This window comes from Conger conger, chromosome 13 (assembly GCF_963514075.1).
Source record: "Conger conger chromosome 13, fConCon1.1, whole genome shotgun sequence".
Taxonomy (NCBI): domain Eukaryota; kingdom Metazoa; phylum Chordata; class Actinopteri; order Anguilliformes; family Congridae; genus Conger; species Conger conger.
This window is the reverse complement of record NC_083772.1, coordinates 36,412,449-36,436,478: the sequence shown is the minus strand read 5'-3', so window position 1 is coordinate 36,436,478 and position 24,030 is coordinate 36,412,449. Positions and strand designations below refer to the sequence as shown.

The 24,030-nt window shown below is 40.7% G+C and overlaps 1 protein-coding gene across 2 annotated transcripts in view; it reads right to left on the bottom strand.

The window, feature by feature from the left end:
* The window catches only part of lrfn1 (leucine rich repeat and fibronectin type III domain containing 1), a 211,968-nt gene extending 189,745 nt beyond the window's left edge, over positions 1–22,223 (bottom strand). Inside the window, exon 1 of one of the 2 annotated variants that reach the window (XM_061217094.1) lies at positions 21,579–22,223. The gene's annotated coding sequence lies outside the window, so the exon portion shown is untranslated. Of the gene's footprint in view, positions 1–20,905; positions 20,922–21,578 lie in introns of those variants that run through there. The other variant, XM_061217095.1, reaches the window with a different exon arrangement.
* Between the last annotated feature and the right edge of the window lie 1,807 nt (positions 22,224–24,030).

The following is a 24,030-nucleotide window of genomic DNA, read 5'->3' as shown; positions in this document are numbered from 1 at the left end:
TTTTACTGGGGTACTGATTCAGAGGATAAATGTACTTTGTAAAAAAACATTTAACTTCCACTATTTCCCTGTCTCCATTTCTGCTTTTATAATCAATTAACAAAACACCAAAGATGTAGGGCAAGAGACTTGATCCAGCCATCGTTTGAAAATAAGACCAAATCAAACCTTTTGGGTTTCACACGGATTGAATCAAGTGAACCGTGACGCTAAATTGATAGCACTGGCATATAGCCAGGAACTTATAGTTCAGGGTTAGAATTCTGAGGATGCGGTTAATGGTGACCCCTCTAGCATTCAGATAATGCACAAGTAGACATAAGTAGACAATACTATGTGACAACATTTTCGCATACAGTGCCGTGTTTTAACTGAGTGCTGTATTCTAAACCTTAAAAACAGCTGAACAGCATTTCTGACAAAGCATCGTTGCTGCTGTGCTGGAGCTAGAATAATGGCTGCTTCACATTCATTGAAGCCCATTCTTCATCTTCGCCTTTTTTTTACTCTGCCATAACATTGCATATGTTCACCTGAGAGGTATACCTGCTGCAATGATTTACAGCTCGTGCATACATTTGAATATATTTTCACGCAATTATCCAATGCGGAAGGCACACAGTGGCCCCTTTTCCTGGCATAAGTGAAGTGTCCCTTTGTTCTCTTTAGGAATTTCACATTGTTTTTCAACAAGATATTGTGGACGGGTGCGGTGAATGTGCAGAAACTACAGTAAATGTAGTTATATACTTACTGTGAAATTCACAAGTGCCTTGCATTTTGAATTTTGATTATTCCTGTAGGGCAATGGCTGTGCATTGTTATCTTAAACCCATATATAAAACCCATACGATAGATGCTTAAAGGTACAATAGGTAAGATTTTTGTGTTAAAACATTGCTACAAGACCATTGTAAATCCCTTCCTATCACTGAAAAAGGCTCACTGGCATGCTGACGGCCCGACACTCTGTACCAAAACATTGTATAACTGTACAATAATTCAAGCTCATAGGTTGAAAATTGGTTCTAAATGCCACAGCCAATGGCGTTTCAACATCAGCATTTACAGAGAAGAGGTGGGATAAACGGTGTTGTGGGTTGAAGGTGTTTGTTGCTGCTATTCCTCTCTTGACCATTAGAAGTCGAAATGGCCTATTCTACCTTTAATTATTCCAAACAATCTCATCATTCCCAAACTTTGGCCATTTTTTCTTGTCATGTTGTAAGCTGCCCAGCGATGGACTGGCGACCTGTCCAGGGTGTATTCCTGCCTTTCGCCCAATGTATGCTGGGATAGGCTCCAGCCCCCTGCGACCCTGTTCAGGATAAGCGGGTTAGGATAATGAATGAATGAATGAATTAATGAATGTTACTGCTGCCAAACAGTCATTATATTTGGCCAATATAATATGTCCATAAGGATTATGGACCTTATAATATGTCCTTAATGATAATAAGAATTAGAATTTGAGCTGAAAACTGGCAATAACAGGCTAATATGAGAATGCCCCAGAAAAGTATTACACAGCAAATGTGACTGGTATTGAGGATGTTAGAATTGTTTTTTAATAACATTTCAGTAATTTTAGTAGTAATTACACATCCAACATCATCACATATGTGAATCAAGTCACCCTTTGTTAATCTTGCATAGACTGTGTCTCGCCCAATAGACTACAACATGGCATTACTGTGTGCTCAAACTGCCAGTAACTGTTCTACTTTAACAAAGGCATGCAGATGACCCGTCGATGGCCGGCAAAAACGGACCGCATTTCCCAGCCTGCCCGAGCAGCCGAAGTGAGAGTGAATGATCCAGCCCTCACCTCAGTGCCCGACAGGCGCGTGTTCTGACGGAACTGGCAGGAAGGGCGAGGAATGGTGCCACGGGTCGGGCATCCAGTGGGAAACCCACGAGGGGGCCTGGCCACGGGCGGACACATACAGCACACGTAGTGCCCAGGCTGGGTCCATTCAGCCCGGGACACAGCGACAGATGGATGGCAGTTCACCCCCCCCCCCCCCCCACAGGGGGGCGCTGTTTCGGTCACACCCGAAGACAGATTGACACCCTGCGGTGAGCTGAGACGCAGACAAGGTCACTGAGAGTTCACCGCATCCACACTGAGGTGAGGGGAAGACACGAAGACATGGTGGCATCATGGTGTATGTACTTTCTCCATAACAGGCATTGTGCCACATTTCATATGCCACTTCCTGTGCTATGATAATTAACCACTTACTTGGGGTAGCGGTTAAGGTAGTGGTAGTGGTTAAGGTATATGACTGGGACCCGCAAGGTCGGTGGTTTGATCCCCAGTGTAGCCACAATAAGATCCACACAGCTGTTGGGCCCTTGAGCAAGGCCCTTAACCCTAAATCGCTCCAGGGGAGGATTGTCTCCTGCTTAGTCTAATCAACTGTACGTCGCTCTGGATAAGAGCATCTGCCAAATGCCATTAAGGTAATGTAAAAAAATGTAATGTAAAAAGGTAGCGACACCAACATATTAAGAATAATGCATATAAATACTGCATGCAATGACTATTATTATTATTAGAACATAAATCAAACAAAATCTGGATTTCATTTTAGAAATCTTTTTTTCTTCTTTTTTTTCAAATGACGATTGTTTTTATACTTTTTCCACCAAGTTAGAAATTCAGGAAAACAGACAACCTCTGCAGTACTAAATAAAGATCTGCATCTTAGAGCCAGTTATTATATAGAGAATCAATAATAGTACGGGCCAAAAGAACAGTGAAACATCATTGGACTTATTTTAGGAGAAAAAATGGGTCGATTACAGTCTGCCTTCAGTCTTATTAAATTAAAGTGAGACATTGTGCAGATTAGGCTATCGTGTCAGCTCAAAGATGAATTGTGCCACAACTACTTATCATATTAATCTACACTGACCTTAAAGGAGGTATTGGTTCAAGCACCATTTAGGTACCCTTTTAACGCGACGCCATTTGGCATTTGGACCCTTTCATGGGTTTTCCGAAATATTTGAAATTCCAACAAATGAACTCAATTAAGAAATGCGGGCAGTTTTTCTTCACAAAAATCCCCCTGCCAGCCAGTAGGAAGTACTGGTACTCAAGCGTGACTGTGTCACTCTCCTCCAGGACTCTATTCAGCTACTGAATGACCAACACTTTCAGGCTAATCGCTCAATCAAGAACTGGCAAAATATATACACTCAGTGAGCACTTTATTAGGTATTTATTACACTTTTTTTATACCTATTATTTTTATACCTTTTGCTGCTGTCCACTTAGAGGTTTGATACTGTCACCTTCCTGTCAGCTTTGACCAGTCTGGCCGTTCTCCTCTGACCTCTCTCATTAACAAGGCGTTTCTGGCCGCAGAACTGCTGCTCACTGGATGTTTCTTGCTTTTCGCAGCATTATCTGGAAAATCTAGAGATTGATGTGCGTGATACTAAAACCACCCTGTCTGGCACCGATAATCATTTCACAATCAAAGTCACTTAGATCACATTTTTTCACCATTTTGATGGTTGATGTGAAAATTACCTTTAGGTCCTGACCCGTATCTACATGATTGTATGCATTGCACTGCTGCTACACAATTGGCTGATTAGATCATCCCATGAATGAGTAGGCATACACGTGTTCCTAATAAAGTGCTCAGTGAGTGTATAATAACCCAATACAAATTAATTTCAATTGTTTTATGAAGATGATAAAGACAGTAAGTGGGGATGAATGCGTGTTGAAATTGTGAAAATCCTGTGCTAGTTTCCAACACGAGGGCATGCTGCAATTGACCCACAGCCCTGAGCAAATTGAGTACATTTCCTGAGCCTTATCATTACCAGAACAAGCTCTTGACAGTCATCCAGAACTACGGATACATATGCAGAAACTATAACCATTCCACAAAATTACCTTGCATAAATTAAGACATGTACAGATTGTGTTGATTATGCTGTCATGTCTGTTAAAAATTGAATTGTGCCACAACTGCTTATTACATTGATTTACAAAGCGCTCTCTCTCGCTCTCCATTTTGTTGTAATTCATCAATCCAAAACAAAGTATGTCACTATGCAGAAACCATGCACCCCAACTGTATTATGAGCTGGACAATTTTAGCATACATACAATTAGACAATAAAACAGGGGTGTTCAATCTTACCCAAAAAGGGGTGATGTGGGTGGAATTTTGTGTTTTAGCCCAGCACTAAGACGCCTGATTATACTTATCAAGGTCTCTGATTGAAGACCATGACTAGTTATTTAGTAGATGCATATCAAACATAAAAAAAAAGCAGTTATAGTTTTTAGTCAGGTAATTCACCATACCCATAGCAGTAATGGTAGAAAGATTAATGAGTTTGTCATTCTGTCATTTCAAAGATCATTCAGGGAAACACCATTCCCAATGAGGACTCCAGTTCAGTCTACGAGATGAGGGTTATCTTTTCAAGCACGGCTAATTTGCTGATTTCCCATGCCCCCTTTTCTGCTTCTTGGTCTCTCCTTTGACACCCCCCCCCCCCCCTAAAAACAATCTACAATCATCCCAAGGTCCCTTAGGTAGGAGACCTGTGTACCCTTTCTTGATTAAATCATGAATTATATCATATTAAATTCTTATGTGTGTGTTTCAGTGTAATTTGAAATGAGCATCTCTGTGTCACCCGTCTCTGAACTGAAACACTCAAAGTGTATCATTTAGGAGACCATAAAATGTCGTGCTGATATTGTCATCAATGTTCTATTCTTTCTCTCCATGGTATCCCACATCGTGTTATGATTATCACAGGTGTATGTTTCATGGTTTCTCTTTTTTCAATTGAAAAAATTGAGATATTGAATAATATATGAGCGCACTGCAGTAGCGTGTTCAGGGCCTGTATCCGGTACTGCGGCACATTTTCCCTCGCTACCACCTCTCAGACATATCCACCTCAGCCATCACGCTTTCTGGAAGTTGCTTATTTGGTTATTTTGAACAGACATTACTGGGGAGTGGCTGTGAAAACCAGGGGGGAGAACGTTTTCAAATTTTGTTATTGGATAGCACTGTCGCCTAGCAGCAAGAAGGACCTGGGTTCAAAAACCTCTGGGCGATCCTGTTTCCTCTGACAGTCCACAGACATGCAGGTTAGGCTATTTTGGGAGAAGGGGGGGGGGGGGGCATTGCTGCAAATGAGCATGCATACTCAGTTGAGCTACACAGTATAAATTAAGGTTAATAATAATAAGAGTGAGGTAAGCTATCAAAGACTACATGCCTGGGGCCTCATTTATAAAACTGTGCTTAGGATTCACGTCAAAAGGTTGCGTAAGCATGAAACCTAGGACGTGCGTACGCAAAACAATAGTCTGATTTATAAAACAGTGCATACGCACGTCCCACGCCAATTTTCCTTTATAAATCACAATCAACTCTAAATGTGGCGCAGCTTTGCCGGCTTCATGTCCCGGCTTCATGTCCCGCCCACAGTTGCCTATAAATAGGCAGTGAAACGCCCCTAATGAATATGCATTTCACGAAGACGACAATGGCAAACGCTGAAAAGAAGGCCAAGAAAAGGGATTTCAGCCATTTGATTACCTCTGAAAAGCTACAGGTGTGGGAATTATCCTGTAAATGACGAACAGTTCTGCACAACGAATGTGATGATGACGATGATAATAATAATAATAATACACGTCATTTGTCTAGCACCATTGAAAACACAGTTACAAAATTAAGAGATAAAACGAACAAAAATTTATAATAATAAACACATTATAAAACGTAATATATGAATATGATAACAATATATGAAACTATGCTCGTATCTGCCCGACTGACGCATTGTAAACGGCATCAGTGCAGCGCAATTTGTCCGACTGTTCACCATATTATTTATGAGAATACATTTAATAACATGAAGTATTGTTTAACAATTCGTCTACATATTTGAGGGATTATTTTACAACAACATCTCCGTTTATATTTATCATCCTAAATCATATTTTTTGGGCACTCCAGGGAGCATCAATCAAACAGCTGTTTGTTTATTCGTTGTAAGAGAGGCTTTTATCCGTTTTTGCAAATTAACTCTTCGTATATGATACGTGAGAGGTAATATTTCATTACATTACATTACATTACATTACATTACATTACATTTAGCAGACGCTCTTATCCAGAGCGACGTACAACAAAGTGCAAATAGGACCTGAGAGGACAGTATAGTTCCGAGTCCTAGTGTAAACATGCAGAAAATCAGAACCCTTTAAGAGTACAATCAACAACAATCAATTTCGATTTATTTTACACAGTGGTATCTGTTGTATATCATTTTCGACTTCTCTCGTCGCCAAATGTTGTGTTGCACTTAGGAAGGGAGAGAACCCGTATAGCGAGATTCAACAACACAACACTTTAATAAGTATAACAGGGACGAAGCACGTCCCTACAGCAGCCATACCCAGCCATAACTCCTGGCAAATCTTTATACCTTTTTAAATCCTGTTTCACTTCCCGTTTTCCTGGTCTTACGTCACGAGCATTAAAGGCACAGTTTCTCATTTCCCCAGTTAATGTGCGTACGCATGGGTCAGAGTTTCCGTGGAGGACCGCACATTTTCCGGTCAAGTTCGTTTTTTATAAATGCCAAAGTTTGCTTAGAAAGTGGCGTACGCATTCTTTTGTGCCTACGCAACGTTTATAAATGAGGCCCCTGGTCTTTAATGGAGACCACTGCAGATGATTTAATATTGTGAAATGTTTGTGATGGCTGCGCCTGTATGTCACAGTCCATAGTGCAACGTTGTGGCTTGCGGATTTGATTCCCCACCATGATGCGTTCTGTACTGTGATCCATTGCGGTCTAGGGTATGCCTCTCTGCTTTTCCCCAGTGTGAATGAACTGAAAAAACACAAAGGGAAAGGGGGAGGGGGGACCATCTACTCTCCCTAAAATTAAAATAAGAAAAAATAAAAAGCTAAGCTCTAAGAGTTTCACAAGTCCTTGCCCTTTTATATACTCTAACTTGTATATTACCACTGGGTTTATACACAATACTTCCTATCCAGATTGTTCTATTTCCTTCCCATCGACATGAACTATTCACACCCCCTTCTCACAGCAAGCAACATCACTGCTTTTGACTTCAATCCCTTTTTACGCATTAAACCGCTGTCTTGTTTGTTTGCACATCACGTGGAAATTCTGCGTCTAAAAGCACTATCCACAACCACCGCTTGAAACGCAAACAGTTGACAAACATTCCCTCAACATGAGTGTGCAAATTATGGGGAATGGCTCTTGGATCAAAGGCATATTCAAAAGACAGACTCAGGCAGCCTGAAGATCTGTTGAAATGGCCCGTTTAAGGCTCAGCTGCATTCAACACGATCTTCTTACCTAGTATGCGACAAATGACGATCATTAACTGAGCCTGTATGATTCAGTACTTGAATGCTGCACATCACAGCATATCTCCATGCACTTCCTCACAGGCTATCATTTTTAATCTCTAGGTTTATTACTGAATACTGGTTATATTGACAATTGAGTACATATACACTCAGTGAGCACTTTATTAGGTATTTATTACTTATTTTTTAGACTTAGATAATCGCATGAATAAGTAGGCGTAATAAAGTTAAAATGTTCCTAATAAAGCGCTCGGTGAGTGTATATAGCGGTAACATCACGAACTGTAACAAATGCATAATTTTCAGAAGTTCTTGATCTATGTTATTATGAAATGTATCGGTATTACAATGTGTTTACTGCATTTATAATTTAGCCAATTGATATTCACTTATCATACTTTATTTTGAAACAGTGACGTCAATGGCTTATCACTATGCATAAATGCTATGAGTTTGGGTTTGATTCCAGCAGCGATGGTATTAAATCAGATTATGATTCACCAACACAGCACAGACATGTATTTAGGCAGCCAAGTTGCCCATGACAACGACATCAACAACACCGCAAATACTCGCTTCGTACCAAGTGCTAAGTCCCCGCTCGTGGTGCGCTTCGATTACTGACGGTAACGGAAACAATACCAGCTTCCTTGTCCCAGCAGGTTCCCAGCAAAGAAAGGAAGGGTGTGATTCTACATTTCACTGATAAGAGGAGGCCCTGGATGATAAGAAACACTGATTTAGCGTATCCTTGGATACACCTTGGCGGAGGCTTCGTGTCAGCATTTGTGCTATCGTCCCCCGTTGAGGATATCTTTCGCAGGAAATGGGTTTCGCAGACCCAGGGACGGTAACATTCAACATTACAGAAGGTTAACAGCACCACTCGGGTTTGATATTGCTGTCAGGGAGGCCACCACGTTATTAAAAATAGACTGTACCTAGCAAAAAAGAACAGCTTATTGAAAATAATATTTAAAATTGTAACTGTACTTCAGTACGATGATGCCATTTTGGTAACATCGCTCACAGTTTGCAAAGCATTAAGGTTAATGAAAGCTTAAAAATCTGTGTACTAGAATAATATAATTATGCCCTCAGCTAATGTAATTCAACCCTTAACAATAGAACAGGTGCTACACGGCAATGCATAAGTTATATGACCTAATATGGGCATACATCCTCTGTACTTCGCTGAATACCCTTATTCTTCTGTAAAATCATCTCCGGTCCTCCGTACAGATTTCTGAGTGAGGCCAAGAGGGAAGAGCATTTAACTGGCTCCTTTTTTTTAAATATATCTCTCCTACCTGCATGTCGAAAATAGAAATATCTCCAGGCAGGCTTTACACTTCACACTTCACAGTCATTAGCACATGAATGGCGTCTTTGAACGCCATAAAATGGCTGCAGAGTGCATCGTCCCGACAGACTGTTGTACCCGACAGCCATTCAGCTGTCAGACTTCTGCCAAGCGTCTGCTTCTCCCCCCCGAAGCCCGATCTCGGGATCGATCTCTCAACCGGATCCAAAAAGGCCACAAATCCATTGTGAACTGTGACAATCTTTTCTTTTTTTTCTTTTTCTGGGGGGCTGCCATAATACAAGCACAGTGGGAAAGCTGCTGGTTTTCAACTCAATCCAAGAGCAATGTTGTCCACAGATAAACACCAGCGCGTGATTACATGACCAGAGGGAGAGTACAGGGAACTACGGTGATAATGGCCGATTCCATTGATTCGAGGTGTGTTTAATAACTAAGCTCCTCTTAGGTTATAAAAGAAGAGCATGACCATGCAAGTCATAGCACCTTATGTAGACAGGTCTCCTCTACGACTTGGACAACATGTACCCAGATATACCCAGAGAGTATTCGCCAGCAGATTCTCAAAAGTTGAGAAAAAAGAATGTAAAAGAATGTAAGTCGCTAATATTTTTTCACATCTATCAAAAATAATTGTAAATAATGATAGTTATCGGTGCTGCACTCAGCAGTCTCACCGAGAGAGGCAGAAAAGGTACAAAGGCTAGTGCTTGGAAAAGGTTTAAAATAAGCTTTCATCTTATCAAAGACTATTGTCATCCGGGCTAGCCTGCACCAGAGAAAATTCCCTGTAATCCCTTTATGCTAGTTTGCTGCTGTAAAACACTTTACAGCAGAAAATCAGTTTGTAATCATTTATAGAAAATCATAAAATGTTATACTCTCTCAATGTCCCACTATCCTCATCTGGGATCCTGAGCAAAACATTTTTGGGGAAAAAGAAATATCCATATCTTAAATACTATTTAGCTTGCCTAGGATTGTTTAATGACTTGAGTGAAAAGAATTATGACACCAAGAATACTTGGGAATGCATTGAAGGGATTTTAGAAGGATTTTGTCTAAATTTACTTGTCACTGACTATATCAGGAACATACTGAAGTCAGTATGTCGTTATTAGGGTGATGTCACCCTATGTGATCAGTGAAGTGAGATTAATTGCCTCTATATCCTCCTAAAAACCTGCAAAGCCTGACATGCCCCAGTGAAAAGTCTAGCATTTTTTTTTACAGTGCTATGACATAGGGCTCATTCCAATTGCTTATTTTCTTTTCCTTGCTCCTGATCCCGGAAATCGATTGAGTTCTGCCATCTTTAAGGACATTACAACCCATTACGTGTTCCTTCTAGGAGCTAAAAGTAGACGTTAGGAACTCCCAATCTTTCCTTTGAAGAAAGAAAACAGCACATCCTGTGCCTAAGTATTTTTTCAGAAAGGGTGACGTATAAATGATCAACCTATGGGTCCACCTCTCTCCATCTGCCATGCATCTGTCTGGTCTGGAACTGATGTGCCTTCGAACTGACGTTTGAAGGACCAATGACATTCCATTCGCCTAATTCACATTTTCTTCACGTCTTAGTCTAGCCTCTCCCGATAGGTGGAGCTAGGAGTATAAAAAGTAGCAAGGAAAGGGAAAAAAGAGGAGAAAAATAGGCGGTTGGAAACAAGTCCATGGTTGCTGTACAACTGCTCACTGTCACTGCCCAGCGGAAACACGTCATACTGATCAAAACACTGGCTAAGAGGAAGGCGGCTGCAACAGCATGCCCATCATCATGGACCCGAGGAGACGGAGGAAAAACAGTTGGAGCTGTGGCAGGGCCACCGCTGTCTAAAGGTTACCGCGACAGCCACGCCCGGAGAGAAACAGCACTGCCATTTAAACATCCGTGAAAGTAAATATTAAATGGCGATATATATACTCTGTGACCACCTTATTACGTAGACCTGTACGCAAGATAGTTATCACAAATATCTAACCAGCCAGTTATGTGGCTACAACACAGTGCATAAGAGCATGCAGAGATGGCTAAGAATCAGAAATGCCTGATTTTCACACACAACAGGCTCTAGAGTTTGCCGAGAATGATGTGGAAAAACACAGAAAATCCAGTGAGCAGCAGTTCTGTGGGCAGAAATGCCTTGATAATGAGAGAGGTCCGATATTAGGAGGCCAGACTGGTCCAAGCTGACAGGAAGGTGACAGTCATGCAAATGACCACCCATTACAACAGTCCTATGCAGAAGAGCATCTCTGTAGCTCTGGATGGGCTACAGCAGCAGAAGTCTTAAAGATAAGTCTTAAAAATCTGTATAATAAATACCTAATAAAGTGGTCACTGAGTGTAGCTCAAAATCACTACACTAGGCTGCCCATCTAGCAATTTCCTAATTGTGAGGTCGTAGCTACTACTTCCTTGCAATCTATCTGGAAAAAAATATGAAAAATATGTCTAAATTTTCACAAGGAGCAAATTCTCAAACCACATAATGCCATCTGCTCATTTCTGTCAAGACAACAGTTCACTTTCTCTCGCTTGCCTCTAGCTTTTTCCATAGAACAGAAAGTACATACTAGCCACTAATGGGTGAGTTGAAAACTCACCTTTTTCCTCTTTTGGCTTCTGGTAGCAAAACGATGCTTTGACACTGCGATCACATGATCCTCCTTATTCAGCATGATTATAGTGAAAGAACATGCAGTGATTGTAGCCTGTACGACACAAGATTATCGGGAGTCTGTTATCGCAGATTCTGAGGGGGCCTGAATGTGAAATATAAATTTACTAGTCGTACAGTCTTATCATTGTGTTTTGTTCTGAAGATAATTGCTCGTACTACGATCTGCTGTCAGCCACAATCTTGGCACGATACCTCGTTCTCCCATCACGAGTATAGCCCTCGTGTTCTCCAGTCTGGAGGGGAGGGGCTGCAGTGGCGCGCAGCTTTGAGTCAGTGCGCTCGTTGTTTAATCCACTTCCTCACCGGTAGTGTGGATCACCACCATACGCGTGTGTTATTACTATGCTAATGCTACGTGTAAGCAGCAGTCAAAGGATTTCCCTGCCATTATCTCTCTCTCTCTCTCTCTCTCTCTCTCTTTTGTAATATGAAAATAGCGGTAGCCTTTTTAAGAAGCTTACAGAGAATTATATTTGTAAATTTCACAATTTGCCCAAACAAGAAAGGCATTCAAAATAAATGGCTTGAGCCCACCTTTTTCGCCGTGCGTGCTGAATGGGCTTCCCAGATAGGCCACAGACATGTCATTTCAGACCGCCTCGCCGATACACGTTTCTGACACAACAGCCAACGCAATGAATGTTTTATGTGTGCTGTATGCGACTGAGACCTGAGCGGGCAAAGGCTTTTATTGAATGAGACTTTTTCCAAGCTGCAAACTCCAAACTGCCGTGCCCTTTTCATGCTCTCGTAGGTGATGCAAGAACAGAACAGTATTCATTTACAGCATAATAATAATAATTATAGATAATGAGTTGAATAAAATGATAGTTAGAATATGCTTCTGAAAAAGCTCAGATGTGGTGTGTAATATTTGCTGTAAGCAGAAAATACAGCAAAACATCCCTGTAATATAGGAATTACCTCAATGTATAAATGAAAAGACAGAGTTTTTCCTGTTACAGTACAATGCTGTGTAAATGCTCTGTATGTCATAATAATAAATAAATAAAAACACAAGATGATTTTGGTTCAATAATATCTGACACATTCATAATATTAATTCTATTAATACTGAATAATGCAAAACTTCCATGTACTTTTTTTCTTTTCAGCATAGCAAATGAGCTACACTGAAATCTGATTATCTTGGACCTTCAATGTCAGCAGATACTATATATCTATATATCATTGCTGTGTGCTACAGTAAGCAGCCAAAAAGTGGAAAACTTGGGCAAATGAGGGACACTAAGTAAACCAAAAGCAAGTATCTACACAGTGAAGGTTCATGAGTTAATTACGCTTTCACTTCTCAGCAAGCTCAATTGGGCAAATAATCACAATAGAATTAATAACTCCTTCCAATATAAACTGACTGCAAATTTCAATCTAGAACGCCCACATGCAAAAGGTTTGTAAAAATCATATACGGTTGTTTTACGAAATGAAACACAGAAAACATAGATTTTTACATGATTATCGGCCCTGTTAGACCGTATAGTTGCCGACATGTAAGAAAGGAATGGGAATATCGTATTATATCTGTAGGACATATGCAATTTGTTTGATCGTAATATAAAATTCAACTGCAAAGTGCCTTTTGCATATGAGAGTTTCATCAGCGTTCTATAGACAACTCTGCAGAACAGGATGCCCTCGCCGGCCTGCAGAGCTCAAACCACTTATTCCACCGACTAATGCAAGTGAGCACTGCCGCACACACAGCACAGAAAATGGACCTCTAAGCAGTGGAGAAATGTGATATGCTCAGATAAATCATCCTTCGCCGTGTTCTTGATAAATGCACAAGTGCACACGTGATGCGCACTCACAGGCCCGCGTGCTTCCAACAATGAAGGGTTCTGGCAATCCATGCGAGGGGCGCATTTTCCCGGAATGTTTGGGCGCACTTATCCCCTCAGGCTAATGCAAATCAGAGCTTAATGATCATGTGCGATCTCCTTCTTCCCAAGTTGATGCATCTCTCTCCTGCTGGGAGGGGGGGGGGGGGTCTTCCAGGATGACAATGGTGTGTCAGGCCAAAAAAAGAGAGATGTTTTGACTGAACAGAGCTGGACTGGTGGTTTGATTTCCTGGCTAGTTTTAATTTTTTTAAATGCTTAGCTGCTTGCCTTTTCCCGATCTGGGAGTATTTTTGGTGAAGGATTTTTGTTAATGTTTGATTGGGGGTTAATAAATGGCAAAAAGCCAACCCTCATTTGAGTTTGTGTGTCTGTTGACCACGTGACGTCAAGGCCGTCCCCAGCCTGGCATCACAGCCCCTACCCACAGAGAATGTGTGGTGGTCACATTCATGGCAAACAGCCCAAAAGACAGCAATGGATCTCCGAAACATGCACAAAACATGCCCAGCACATCTAGAAAATCTGTTAAGGCTAAACAAACATGTAATCATGAAATGTCAGGATTCCATTTGATTGTATAGCTAATGTGTCATTTTACTGCACTATAACAGTTTCTGCATATATGTCCTACTACACTTTTATATCCCCCAATGTCTATTGCCTAGTTGTGTCATGACATGCTGTATATTGCTATTGTTATTGTGGATTGTGCAGCTTATATATGTATTAACTGTAACCTGCCAAGACACTGCAGATGGAAATTAGCTGAAGCTAAATCTGGTAAATGACTGGGACCCGCAAAGTCGGCGGTTCGATTCCCGGTGTAGCCACAATAAGATCCGCACAGCCGTTGGGCCCTTGAGCAAGGCCCTTAACCCTGCATTGCTCCAGGGGAGGATTGTCTCCTGCTTAGTCTAATCAACTGTATGTCGCTCTGGATAAGAGCGTCTGCAAAATGGCAATAATGTATTGTAATGTAATGGTACAATTCATCAAATAGCAACATTTATGTCTAATATTGTACATGGTCCCTTACGAATAAATAAATAAATAAATAATATAGATACATAGCACCCCTTCACCAGTCTCTGGCTTTATAGAAACCATTACAAGGAACAAACAAAGAACAACAGCCTTCAAAGAATAAATTGCATACATCTGCTATAGCATCTGCCATGTTTTGGGCTTGAGGTTCGCCTGAGGGTGTAGTCCATCCTAGCTTATCATGTCCATCAATCTGTTTAAATGAAAATGTGTCCCAATCTTTCAATAATACCACAAAGGGAAGTCGCCATTTTATAAGTCACTAGTGAGTCAGCCCGCTACTGAGACTGTGAGACCAACTTACTTTAGCCAAGTACATAGCTAAAGCCTAACTGACATTAGAGATTTTATTCACATTCACCAGGCGGGGCAATGTGTCTTTTCTTAAATTGATTGATGTTTATATCACAGGAGGTGTTTCATACACTAGCAAGCAAAATCTTTGGAAATTCCTTCTATAATGACCCAAATGCTTTTATAGATCCATTTCTATTTTTGAAAGGCGCTGGATCTGGTGGTGGATCTACAGCTAACATCGACTATAATCATGGCTACTTTTTTTTTGGTGGCAACATTCGATGCTAACTTCTATACCTTGCTAGGGAAGAGATTTTTTTTTAATTTGTCAGACCTCTTCATTAGCAAGATGTGTGTTTCAGAATTTGTATCCCTGTATTTCCTTTTCTTGTTTGCGTATTGTAATCTAATCATCCAGTCAGCCCACTTTATTATAGACATGTCATAAAGAGATGTCATATTGCTATTAGCAGTTTTCAGTAAGAGGGTCTGTATAATCTTTAATGCCTTGTTTCCTACAAAAGAGGTTGACATTAATGATGCTTCACTACAATGCAGTCATAGATTTAATGTTTTATTGGCATTCAAACATTTAGCCCTAAGCCTTTTGTCGATGCTACAGACACTAGCCAGTCTTACAGTATACAAAGGTCACCATTTTGAGTGCTTGTGTAAACTTTATTTACAATAAAATGCTCCAAGAAAGGTGGAAATATGCTATAAAATATTCAATCCAACTACTGCCTTCTGGCATAGTTTGCGGATTGATTCAACGTCTGACGTACCCCGAAATATAAAGTATCACGTGGTACGTTACCAAATCAGTCCTCTCCATGGTATAAAGGCTAACCCTCCCCTTGGCAGACTTCATGCAAAACATGACTCTCCGCCACATGACAGTCCGGGCATTATTGTGGGCGTCTGTCAGAATGCATTTTTATGAATCACTTGAGAGATGGAGGCCTGTCCTGTCATCCAGGCCTTTCACTCCAGATGAATTATCTGATGTGCGTTGGCAAGGCAAATGTTTTCCAGGAAAGCAAAAGAATCTAAAGGCAGCCCACTTCTCTCAGATGCAGGAAGGGCCTCCATCCACCCCCCTATGACCAGCTGCTGCCAGTATTACATCTATAACAACAAATGTGGCCCGAGAGTTATCCCAAGTGAGCCCGCTTGAAAGAGAACAACCAGCCACAAGGCAGAAAACGCTGGCTCGCCACTCTCCGACGATTTTGAATGTAAAGATGACAGGAGAAAAGTTGAGGGGAATTTCACTCTGCAACAAAAGAGCAATGTTTATTATATGCTGAAACCAAATGCCAGTCAGAACGGCAGAGCGTTTGAATATTCACATCACTGTTGCTCACTCACTTGGTGGATGCCCAAAACAGGGTGACTTGCAAAGCTTATATTTAACACAATACTTGTACGTCATAGCTGAAGAGACACTGTAGGCGTTTGAGCAAAATGTCATGCTCAAATATGCCATGCATTTTTCCCTGTACCAGTTAAATATTTTTGTTTTGTTGAAACCCTCTTCCAGTTAAAACAATAGTTCCTAATCACAGGAGACACAAGAGGAAGTGGGGCATTATTTATATGCTTGTTTTTATCTGCCGGAAGATCTCTCCAAAACAAAGACCTGATGCACTAAGTCATTTGCCAGGGATGTTGAAACCAGAAGGTGGGTTGATCTGATAAGTCGCGGGAGTATTTGTTTCATATGCAAATCTCTGAGATGTTGATCATGTTAAGGCAAATTATACCCAGTGCTTTCAAGCCCTGCAAATATACAAATTGCTTTGCTGTGCTTCCGATAACACTATACATAAATTAAGGAGGTTTCTCTCCATTTTAAATACCTTCTCGTCGTTCAAATTAACGACGCAAGGAGGAAAAATTGCTGCTTGCTTTGACATAAAAACAATTTGCCAAATCACTTCCAATACATTGATATAGCAGGATGAGTCATCGTTCGTCTGTAAAAAGGTAAGATACTTGAGAATAATTAACACTGGGTGCTATGTTCTGTGAAAAAGCTGAACTGAGATTAAATGAGATTGAATTTGATTGGGCATTCCAATCACTCGCCCGACAATTATCCTGAGGATCAACAGAAAACATGCATCCAGCTCGCCTTAAAAATCCTAATCAAATACAAGCCCTTAACACTGAAATACTCGTTAACTTTTGTTCTAGCTTGATATGAGTGAGCAGGGATTGATATAGATGTATAAGGTTAACGGTAATGTGCGCTCTCCCCACGCTCCATTACACAAGCTATACGAACATTGCTTCCGTGTTTACTGGCAGTGATTTAGCGATACAGAAACATAACCCTTAACCTCCATGGCTGCACATGCTGCCAGCCAATGTCCTCTGTCTGTCTTCTGCTTATTGACAGGGCTGTTTGTGTTTGTGCCAAAACTCATTCAGTCCTTTTTGACAGGAACGTCAGGGCCATTCTTCACATTCTCTGGTTTAAGTGTTGCGGCGCGAGTTGCCTGGAAGCGTTTTGCAGCCGCAGACAGTAGCTGCAGCACGTTCATCCCGTGTTCCGCCATGCAGGCTTACTGCTTCATGGAATATTCATTTCATGCCGTAATTTACAAGTCATTGATTTTCAGATTTTGTCATTTCTCCAAGCAATTCGAAATAGGAGATTTACATTGCTTTGCCTGCATGCATACGTCCATCTAAGTTAGTCTAAGTTATTATCTACATCGGTGAAAGATTGAATTATGAACATTAAAAGAGCCAAAGATTTTCAGGAGCTATCACGCTACACCACACAGTCAAGGAAAGGTTAAGCTATGAGGAAAAAAAAAAAAATCTCACTGCCACCCATCAATCTGAACTGAAGCTGGTCCACACTCGACCTGGGTTCATTATTACAAATTGCACAGCAGCTTAAGCTTCACATACAATTGGTCATGTCTTCAACCTTTTATTTCAGTGTTTTTATGTGAACGATTAATCTCAGTATGCTTTACATGAACACATTATTCTCATTAAAATACAGCTGCACGTTGTTTTGGGAGTATAGGATATATTTACAAAAGGCCTACTGAAGTGAGACAAGGGTCAGAAACCTCAAGTCATTAAAATGGACTATGGAGGTATTCAATTCATTTTGGGTGAGGGGAAATTATCATTATTGTTGGATTTTAAGCATTAAAAGTCACTAAATCATTAAAAATATCCAAAAGGTCTCTGGAGTGCTCCTTCAAGGACATTCCATGTGAGGGTGAAGAGGATATAGATATGGGGATGTGTGCATATGTTTTGAGAAAATGCAAGCAGCTGTACGGATTGCATTTATAACCCTAATTGCTTATGTAAAATTGCTCTTTGTTTTTACTCTATTATTTCCACCTTAGTGTTTGTATTTAATTGAGCCAGACAGGTTTTTGTGTGGAAGGAAGTATATTTTAGATGCTTACAGAGGATTATCAGGAATGCCGACTTTGTAATGGCTGGCACACAACAGGTGTGCGGTTGAAAGCAAGAAAATACACTTCAAGTAACGTAATGTCATGACATTGAGTTACCCACCCACCTTCTCCCTAATGGGTCCACCCTCACCACCCACCCAACAGTCTGTCCCACTGACAAAACACAACACCTCACATCTTTCAAAATAATTCTTGAATAAATCATTTCATTTTTTTTAAATCATCTTAGTCATCCTCTAGGGTAAAAATATGTGTCTTTGAGTAGTAAATACAAGGCCTAAAAATATTTTTGACATTACTTAGAACTTCTTTTCTCCATCTGTCATGAGTTTCCTGATTTTTTTAAAATTACATTTAATCTTATCTTCGGTTGGAATTACGGCATGACTTCCTGTATCAAAGGTACTGTGTATGAGAGAAAGCCATATCAAACTGACGGGACTGCCTCAAAGTAAAAACAAATCACCGGGACTCAAAATGGTTCCGGCCTCTTCGATTCCGACTTGCAGGCTAGAAAAGGCAAAAACATCTTGGTGTCATTTTCACCACCAGGTATCATTAACCTGGATCTATTTAAGATATGGATAGCTGTCCTCATAAGGGGCGTGGCCACCATGCCAGTTCAGCTTCCCAGCCTCCAACTGCCGCTACTCATCCATAAATTCAGGTGTACATTTTCAGCTATGGCTGAAACGTTTCCAATTCACACTCAGACAGAATCATACCTTTCGTTTCCATTCATAAGTAGCACATTTACCGCTAACTTTAGTCATTAGTCACTGGGAAATAAAACAGCCATGAGTCTGTAACATGACAAAATACCAAGAGTTGGATCAAGGAAATGCATCTGCCATGATTACAGTTGCACTGGTTGTTTTTAGCTATGTCCACTTCACTGACTGACCACAAGAAGATACTGTCCCAGTCTAGGCATTGATCAGGCATGAGAGAAGGGCATGTGTCTTAACGTGGCCCATTGCCATCCAGACCTGGGTCAAATAAGTCATTGTTTTAGAGTCAAATACTTATTTTATTTGCTATGCTTTACTGAACTTACCAGGTGTATTGAAACCTATGCAATACTCTCCAAAATGGCAAACCCCGCCTTCTGGTCCGCTTGGTTGGTTCAATTGCCCCAGTCAAAACCAATCAAGCACAGGAAATGATATTTCAATCAAAAACAATGACGTATTTGACCCAGGTCTGTTGCCATCACTGCAAGGTACACAAGCACAAGTCTCGAACAAGTGCTTCTTGTCCAAGACGCAAAAGGCTTTGTAAACAACAGGTCATGTGTATGTAAGAAGCACAACAAATCAAATGCGCCAAAGATAAATGAGTAGCCCGTCCTTACAGCAAGGGGCTGGCCAGTGAAAGGGTGACATATTTCATTTCAGATGTAGCTTAGCTATTTTAAGACTTGTTCACCGTGTAATTGATGTGCTCTCATGTTCCACATGTCAGCCCAGGCAGGTCATTTATTTCAGCATGATTTTCAGCACAGTAGGCCTATATAACTAAGAAAGCAATCACCAGCCAAAGATGTCAGCCTTATCGTCCTTTTTAACAGGGAATTCATATACAGTATGCTATTTGGAATAGTCTCAATACTATTGCAGTATTACAGATTTGACTGCTACAAACAGCACCAGTATTTTATGAAGATGATGATGATTATTATTGTTATTATTATTATTATTATTATTATTATTATTATTATTATTATCATCATCATTATTATTGTTGTTGTTGTTCTTGAGAGTTAATTGCTGACTTATGAGAATGACACAAAAACCTCATAAAAGAAATAACTCGGCCACCCTCCCTATAAAGACGGTAACGCTGAAAAAAAGACCTCCAGTGTTACGGTACTGCAGCGAAGTTCGGCTAGTTAGCTTTGAACGCATTAGCTGGTGCTGAGTTATCTGTCAGTGGCCCCAAGTGGCCGCAGGAACACTCGGCATTGCTGTTTGCTCCAAAGTGCTTCTGCTCGACGCCGATGCTGCTGTTGCTACTGCTGACTGGTCAAAGATATTTCAGCACCAGACGCAAGAGAACAGAGCCGCTCAGATGCGGACACACCCGAGTCGGAAAGACAACCCCTACCGCTGCATTACAGCTACGTTCAAGGCAGCCCGGCGGTCGAGCCTAGGCGATGTACATACTATTCCAATAATCAACTTTATCAACATGGCGTATGCAGATGTATAGCATGTACTTGGCCGTATACTACCAATTTAATAAATGTAGCAATGTGAAGCCACTTTAAAAAATGAATAAAATATGAAGGCATATTTGTGGATATACAGTAAGTTTAAGAAAGGCTTAAATAACCTGCAAGACAGATTCCAAGTCGGAACTGAAAACGAAAATGCATTTACACTCCCTGCATTAATATTTATGAAGATCTGCCACAATACAAAATTGTCATGAAATCAAACAGAAACCCATGCATTTATCTGGCGCCTCCAACAGGAAAAAGTACCCTATAAGCGTGTTCCTTGCAATGCATGTATTAACATCAATAATGTCGTAGATTATTAAAAATACTGCAATTAAGTAAATACAATACTTTCGGAAGCAATACGTCGGTATGTGGTCCTTGATCCTGTTAAAGGTCGAGTGTAGCCCATGTGCGTTAGTGCAATCACAACAGACACAGGATACAGTACAGTAGCCTATAATGGTAGAAATTGTTCAAGACAATCACGACAAACGACAATTACTATTCCATAACCCTTATAGTACACCGTACGATATATATAGGCTATGTGTGTGTCAAGCCATTACCAGCACACACCTTACTTTGATATTGAATTACCTTGGCTTTCACCATCGTATTCTCTTCTCTGTAAAAGCGCTTGATGTCCGCTGCGCTGCTTACGGTCTTACTTCGTCTTCCCATACATTTTCACCCTGCGTTGCTACATACATAACACGCTCTGCCCTCAATAAAGTAATCCTGGAGGGAGCGCATAGCCTACCAACTACGCTACTTTTCAATTACATGCTATATTTGAAGATAGATCCCAACTCCAAGATTGCCAGATCTCCATTGCTACATTAATTGTCAGTGTTATAAACTGAAACATATAATAGTAGTTTTACTTATATAGCAGACCCGTCCTGCATCTCTCCCCTAGGACGCTGTCATATACTGAGACTTCTTAAGGCATTTTGTTTGTAGTTATCCATACGTATGCACAAAACGTGGAATGAAAGCGGAACCAGCAAACAGTGCACCATGTAGGCTCATATGCGCAAATTCAATCATGATGCAAAACCGTAGCTACCAAAGGTAAAAATCGCGATATCAAACGGAGACGAGGAAGCAGTAACCTATTATAGATATTTACATATGAACTGTTCCATTAATTTCCCACGAATTTTAGATGAAGTCATGTCTCCAGGCAAGGGACAATTCCTCACAAAATCTTTTTTTTTTTAAATGGTAGCATCCTGACTTAAAACGTGAACCACAATAAAATACTTACATGCACAAAAATAGGACATCCGATATGGTTCTTTATTTTAGAATCGCAGTCGGTTCACCCAGATGAAGCGCGTCTTAAACGTAGTCCCGAACAATCATTTTGCAATCCAAAGGAAAATAATTAATATCAAATGGAGGAAGCAGAGCTTGGGAAAAAATCCGTTGTTGTCCGCATTGATTAGCGTGAAAACCGCACCTTAATTCCAACTTGATCCAAGCGAGATAAAAAGAACAACGACCAAAGAAAAAAATCCACAACCCAATACTGTACTTCCAGACGTGTCTTGTAACAATTAGACACAGCTCCAGAGAAAATCTCTCCACACGGCCTTCCGGTTCAAGAGTAAAATAGTCTTGAAAATGTCGACTATTTCTGAAACTGTTGTGCGATTGTTCCTTTTTTGTTTCCCTGAAGACGACTTGGTGGGTAATTAATGTATATCACCATTCAGTGAGAGATCGGATCCCCGTCGGACAATCGGCACATTCATACCGTGATGCCAACGAAAAAGGCGCATGGAAACAGTGGGCTCTCTTTTTTAATCAGGAGCCGTTTCAGAATTCAACTTGCTTCCACGGAACTCGCGCTGCGTTGAGGAACGTCGAATATCTTAGGCGCGAAGAAGTGAACCATTGTAATATACTATTCCCTTTATTTCTCGAATCGCTGATGATAGCCAGCTAACCGATACAGGCAGCTGTTCGTGCTAATGTCGTTCATCTCACCCCGGTTTATTGTCATGGGTCTCCACATCCTTTGCAGCGAATAGAAGGAATCCCACCCACGTATATTTTATACGCGTATTTTCTTGATAAATGCATAAATATGTGGATGCGTGTGCGGTGCATATGTCTGCATCGTATGAGCCCCTCTCCTTAGCCGAATTAATACAATAGTCTTTAACGAAGATGGCCGTGGCAAAAAAATAAACAGATGGCCTATATAATCGCACTTGATTTTATTTTGGCACACCAGAATATTCTTATCCGATTTAGAAGTGAATAGACACCTCTTGTGTATGATCCGTGGGTCAACTGTGATGTATGTAGGGTTACACTCACGATATCTCCTCAATCCACATCCAGTTCTGCAGCAATGCGTAGCCTATCTAGAGCTCATATTTCCTCCTACAATAAATATGGGTTCCAATGTTTTATTTCATTTGAGTTCGTCAGTGTTGGTGGCGCGAGAGAGTTATTCTAGAAAATCAGAAGATAGAGTCCTCTTGCTGGGCTGCAGTCGGATGCCGTGTGATCATATTTTTGCATCCCGGTCGCAGTCTAAAACTTTCCACAATCACGCAGTTGATTTTCCGCACTGTCGAGAACAAATGCGGCTTCTACTGACTAATGGGTTCATTTAAACGGACGCCGGACTGAAAACGCACATCGCAACCTTGTTTTAATTCCCCTCCGGTGTGCCCATGTCCGCGGACTAGTCTCCGTATTTCACCATCTCTGTACTCTTCTGTAGTGCTGTCCGGTATCCGCTGGGAGGATAAATTGTATCGTGATAAGTGGAGATGAGGGCATAAATTTCACCCACGCAGTAGGGTCAGTATTGCTTCAGAAACACCTGCAGTTTATATCCAACACTTCTGTATTAAATCAGTTTGTATGGAGAAAGTGCAAATAAAATAGCGACACCCAATGCGTAACCGTCCACGATGCCACAAGACGAAAGAATAAAGAGGTGAAGTCGCTGTCCAGTGGCGGGAACGACCAAGAGCACGTAGACTGTAGATTCCCCGGTGCCAGGTTTGCAGAACGCTTTAGAAAGCGGAAAGGGAACCGTTGGTTTTGCCTGGCTACCTTTGGTCTGCGGTTACCGTACAGGCTAATTGAACAAACAATATTCCAGCTGTATTTCTTTCTTCCTGAACTAGTTGGAATACGGTCTATGCATTATGAAGTTGTTGCAGCATTCGTTTTCTCAACGTAGCTATTGTCTAATTATTTCAATCTAACCACCAGGACGAATGGAAAGACCATTTTCAAGTATTGTGAAAAGTGTCACGTGCCTCGTTTAAAATAAAAAGTATTCGCTATGTCAAATTAGTTTACGGCTGAAACTGGCTACATTACTTTTCCCGGTTTGCTACTAGCGATACTAATAATATGACCATTGTTTTATTGTTAGTTATCCTAAATTATCCCATCAAAATATATGTCACAGTATTGTGGGCCTACTTACTGTATTACGTGTGAATTTTGATGCATGAAGCACACAATGAGTTATTTAGGCAGAGTAAGCTTATTTACTTCCACACAGAAAGCTCAATTGTAATAGTCCTGCCATATTTTTACTAAGGCATATTTCATATGCCTTAGTAAAGTCAAACAAATCATCTCGCTTGCACAATTTACAGCAAAGATTCTAATCTGAAAATTTCAGCCAGAAATGTAGGCCTATATTTTTCTGGCAACACACTTAGCTCAGTTCAACCCAGCAA